This window comes from Lupinus angustifolius, chromosome LG06, assembly GCF_001865875.1.
Source record: "Lupinus angustifolius cultivar Tanjil chromosome LG06, LupAngTanjil_v1.0, whole genome shotgun sequence".
Taxonomy (NCBI): domain Eukaryota; kingdom Viridiplantae; phylum Streptophyta; class Magnoliopsida; order Fabales; family Fabaceae; genus Lupinus; species Lupinus angustifolius.
Window position 1 is genome coordinate 18,446,848 of NC_032014.1, and position 6,167 is coordinate 18,453,014.

The window sequence follows — 6,167 nt, forward strand, 5'->3', positions numbered from 1 at the left end:
CGATTAATTTGTATATTGGACTCAATTGATACATTCTGTTCATTTGCTGTACTGGATGCTATTCTAATATACAAATCTGTAAGCTCTGTATTCGTTCTATTATCGGTTAACTGTTCTGCATTTAATCGTTTCTGTAATTGCTTACTGTTTCTGTTTAATCGATTAATATTGTTGTGTTAATCGATTATCCTGTTTCTGTTAATCGATTAAAATTGTTTCTGTTAATTGATTAAAATTTTTATTTTTGTTAATCGATTAAGATTGTTCAAATAATCGATTATCTTCCTTCATTAATCGATTAAATAGGGTTGATTCAACATTAAGTGTTGATTTTTGAAAAGCGGTAGTTCTAAGCGCGACACCTATTCAACCCCCTTCTAGGTGTATTGTAACCACTGATACCTAACAATTAACTAAATCTATACCTCATTTTTGGTGATCATCGTGAGAAAGGAAACCCCGAGTCGGAAAGTCACCGCGAATCCCCATACCGCCTTCATGTACCTATTTAATAAAACCAAACAGCAACCAAAAACCCATCAAGTAAAATCGAAAACTAGAGGAGGAGATGAGTTCATCTTCATCGGAACGAAAAGGGGAATGGAGGTCCCAACCGCGAATAAACCCCTCATCCAAGAACCGTCACAACCCAAACAGCAAACCATCACCGTCACGCCACCCCGCTACCATCTTGCCGCCACCGTGAGTACATTCCCGTTGCCACTGATTAGAAAGAAGGAAGAAAAGAGGATCAGGGGTATCGTCCCGAAATGGACGTGAAGCAATAAGGAGTAACCATGCTCCTTGGCTAATTCGATTCCAGCCAAAGATGATTCCCTCTGCCGGAGCCATGGAGATGAAGATGAGAGGAGAAGAAAAGATAGTGAAGCCTTAGAGGGAGTCATGGAATTAGGGATTCAAGTCCTTTTCTTTCTCTTAATTCACGTAGCTTCTGTTTCCTTCTTTCTTTTTCATTCATCTAACCCTTTTTTATTTTTTTTTATTTATTTGCCTAATTATTTATTTAATTATATTCTCATATTATATATTATTGTCTAAAATATTTGTTTTGATGATTGAAATAAGGTAGTTACACTTCATATTTTAAATAATAATGTTATAGTTTTTACTCTACCAAATTTTACTAACCTCTATTTTAACAAAATCTAATAAAAATTATTCATCATATGACGAAAGATAATAACTACCAATAATAACAATAATTAGAACATTTTACTATGACAACAAAGATTATTAATAGAATCACATGAAAGTTTTTTATAAATGTTTTTGATATAATTTTGGGAGTTAATCAAAGATGGAGAGAAGGTCGCCCCGGAGGCCTCTTTCTTCTCAAATCATCTTCGAAAGGTCGCGCTACGCCGCTTCTTTTCAATCGATTAAATCTCAAAATCGATTAAACTTCAATTTTTAAATTAAAATAACGAAAATTAACCAAACAAAAACCTTTTTTTCCATAATAAACAAAACTTGCAAAATGAATATTTTTGACTAAAAATATATTTTCTTTAATGGAATATCTTCAACCAATAAACAATTTTCTAAAGAACTACATAAGTCTTGATCCCCTTAATAGGGGTACGTAGGACCAAAGTCAACATTGTCAGGCTCAATAATAAAAATAAACAATTTTTTCATAATAAGTAACTAATTAATCAGACAATTTAATAAATAATAATAATAATAAAGTCATATATTTTAATGAAGGGTACCGCTTAAGACGGGCGGGTAGGGTGCTAATACATTCCCTACCTTGTAACCGACTCCCGAACCTGGATATCAAAAATCCAAAAGCCCAAGGTAATTGGGCTTAAAAGATTTTTCTACATTTTTAACTATAAAATGTAGTGGCGACTCTAAACAAAGTCGTGCAGCCAAAAATCGGGGCGCGACAGGCATGTAATGTTTTTCTCCTCTATTGCTACTTCTAGAGGAGATATTCTAAAAAATTGAAAGAAAGAAACCATAGGGTGTGATGAATAGGTTTGTTAAAAGAGTGAGTTCAAATATGGGGTTGAGAAAGTTTGAACAATATGAAGGAAATGAGAAATGAATGTGATTTATAGAATGGTAGCAAAATGCAGGCAGATAAACAGAAATAAAATAAAAGTATGAAACCTGATGATTTTGTAATTAATAATGAGAAAGTAAAAGGGTTTAACAGTAATTCAAAGGATTATAATAATGTCAATAGAAAAAAATTGGTTAACATTTTTCATGTGTCATTATATAAATGGAGGGAACATGAATAGGGGCAGGATCAAAGGATAGTTGATATTCATTCATGTTATAGGTTCCTATATATAGATGCTCATCAAATTACCCCATTCTTTTGAGGAAGTTGTGTATAGTATATGGGAAAAGAATCCTACTAAAGTTATTGATTTTGTTTTGTAGTTAAGGGTAAAAATGTTAACAAAATATATTTAAAGAGTAAACATGTTATCAAAATATATTTAAAGGGTAACAATGTTATATTACACCATTTTTTCTTATGCTCTTTTATGGACTTCTCCATGTTCAGTACTAAAGAGAATCCTAACTAAATTATATATATCTATGAATCAAAGCAAGGTTATTTAGGTTTTAGACACAAGTAGCTTAAAGTGGATGTTAGATTATAATTACTTTGATATTGTTGGACATGAATTTTTCTAAATGCATATCCTCTCAGTGGGTGAGAATTATGACATGCATTACAGAAAAATATTAATAGTCCAAATTTAAATTAATTTTAAATAAAATAACATTAAAAATTATTAAAGTCTCATATTTCAGTTATTGGAGATGACCTAATCTTAATTTTTGTATGTCCAGGGATGATGTTTATTGGGGGTAGTGTTTATGATGTTTACTTTAATATGTGTGCAATCATTTTGTAAATATTTTTAAAGTGATATTTAGAAAATAAAAATATGATATATTTTTTTGAGCAAACATATCTTCTATCCTAAAATGTGCATTACGTCATATATCATTTACTTTTTATTGGTCGAAAATGTAAAACTAATATATATTTAATTTATGTTTTATTTTTTGACTAATGAAAAAGGATTAAATGGAATGGTATAAAGTTGGTGACCCAAAACCAATTTTCAACTACATAAACGAGTACATGATTGACATACTTGTATGCGTTTGTAACTGGCTGCGTTATATTAGGCGGTATTAGATCAATTCTATCGTGTCTACAATGCGTTAGTGCTGCAAACTTCTAGGTTTGAGTCACTATCAGATTTTATACTCCATAGGGTAGTTGTCATTCAGTTAAAATCTAATAGTGACTCAAACCTAGAAGTTTGCATCACTAACGCATTGTAGACACGATAGAATTGATCTAATACCGCCTAATATAACGCAGCCAGTTACAAACGCATACAAGTATATCAATCATGTATTATGCTATTTTGTTTATTTTTAAAAATATTTTTATAGAAAATGATGAAACATGACACATGTCATGATTTCACTGGCAGGAGGAGATAACTTATCTCCTTATACCATGAGATACTCCATTCCCTATATATATATATATATATATTTAGAATAATAATAATCTAAGAGTGGGGGTTAAAATAAAATCCATAAATTAGAATTTTTCATTGCAATTAATTTAACATTATCTTTAATCAAAGACCAATTTCATCAACAATTAAAATTTAAGGGCAAGTAGAAAAAAATAATTCATGGTGACTACTTAAAAAATGCCAAAATTAAATTAAATGTTTTATAGAATTTTCCCCTGCTTTATTGATTCTTGAATTCAACTTGTCTTATGTGGATTCAACTTTGGTTGACTCTTTGTTCCTTTGTGATTGAAGACTTGAACTTTTCTTTATGAATTTTTAATTTATCACATAAAATGTGAAAATGGATATGAGAATGCCATCTCGATAGTTTGACAAACATCGAAATTCAAACGAGACTTGAAAAAAAGATAGGTTTTGAACATAGACGAGTCTTTAACATAAATAGATAAATTTTCAGACAAATATGAAAATAGACTTTTGATATAGTGTTAAGGATTTATAAATGATGAATAGACAATTTTTTGTTAGATTAAACAATTTGTATTATTTGTGGAATTTCCTACACACTTAAGTAAAGAGGTTAGAATTTCAAAAAAGTCAATATTATCTTAATTTATTTGGAATCAACAAAACATAGAGGACTACTAAAAATTAGAATATGTCCTATAGAACTTAGTGCTGGGAACAAGCAAACAATCAAATAGTAAAGAGTATAGAGACAAGAGAATAACACAAGAGATTTGGTAACGAGGTTCGGCCAATTGTGCCTACGTCCCCGGGAGCGTTGAGCGGCTACCACTATATATTATTAGAGAATAAGGATTAGTGTTTTACTATTCTTCTCCTTGTTACATTAGGTTTACATAACATCAATATATATAGCCCTCTACCCCAACCCCTTTACATCAGCCCAAGCCCATAACTTGTATTGCTATTATCTAGAGATATGAGTCATTGCACAACAATCTCCACCTTGGCGAATATCATCAATCTCCATTTTCCGCCATTGGGTTGGGGGCGCTCCATAGTCCATCATCAATGAATGTTCAACAAGCTCAGGCAGTGCCTGAACTTGTCCACGGTAACCGCTTTGGTTAACATATCAGCTGCATTTTCTGAAGTGTGAACCTTCTGCAATAGTATCTGCCCACAAGCTACCAACTCTCTGATCTTATGAAATCTCACATCAATATGTTTGGTCCTAGCATGATACACCTGATTCTTTGCCAAGAAGATAGCACTGTAACTGTCACAATGCAGTGGAACTCGACCTTGCTCAATGCCTAACTCATTTACTAGCCCCATAAGCCACAAGGCTTCCTTAGAAGCTTCACCAGCTGCCATGTACTCTACTTCAGTTATGGACATAGCAACAACAGACTGAACTGATGATCTCCACATAATTGGTCCACCTACAAGGGTGAAGACAAACCCCGTTGTGGACCTTCTATCATCCAAGTCTCCTGCATAGTCCGAATCAACATAACCAATAACTGAAGGCTTACTCTGTTGGCTGCCAAACATGATACCGAGACCTGTAGTCCCCTTCAAATATCTGAAAATCCATTTGACTGCTTCCCAATGTTGCTTCCCTGGTTTCGACATGTACTTGCATACTTGACTAACTGCTTGTGCCAAGTCCGGTCTAGTACAAACCATAGCATACATCAAACAACCCACTACACTGGCATATGGAACCTTTGACATGTATTTCTTCTCTTCATCTGTCTTTGGACACTGATCTAGGGAAAGCTTGAAGTGATTTGCCAATGGAGTGCTCACTACTTTAGCATTGCTCATATCAAATCTCTCTAAGATCTTTTCAACATAGCTTTGCTGGGAGAGCCATAGTTTTCTAGCTCCCCTATCCCTGTGAATCTCCATCCCAAGAATCTTCCTAGCAGCCCCTAAATCTTTCATGTCAAACTCCTTACCTAGCATGACTTTCAGCTCATTGATATCACTCAAATGATTAGCAGCAATCAACATATCATCAACATAAAGTAACAGAAAAATAAACGAACCATCGTCAAGGCTTCTCACATAAACACAGCAATCATACTCACAACGCTTATAACCAAGCTTCAACATATAAGTGTCAAACCGCTTGTACCACTGTCTGGGAGACTGCTTCAACCCATATAGAGACTTCTTCAACTTGCAAACCAAGTGACTCTGTCCAGCTGCACTGAACCCCTCTGGTTGTGTCATGTAAATTTTCTCCTCTAATTCACCATGGAGAAAGGCAGTCTTCACATCCATCTGTTCTAAGTGCATATCCCGGCTGGCTACCAAGGCAAGCACTGCCCTGATAGAAGTGTGTCTCACCACTGGGGAGAAAATCTCATTGTAGTCGATCCCCTTCTGCTGTGAATACCCTTTTGCTACAAGACGAGCCTTGAACTTTTCCCCTTCTTTTTCAGATACTGCTGGCTTCCTCTTGTACACCCACTTGCACCCAACTGCACGCTTGTCTGGGGGCAATGGAACAAGCTCCCAAGTTTGGTTCTTCTGTAAAGACTCCATCTCCTCCATCATGGCACCCATCCATTGTTCTTTCTCCTGGCTGTTTATAGCCTCTTGAAAGCTACATGGATCTCCTGAACTGATATGGAG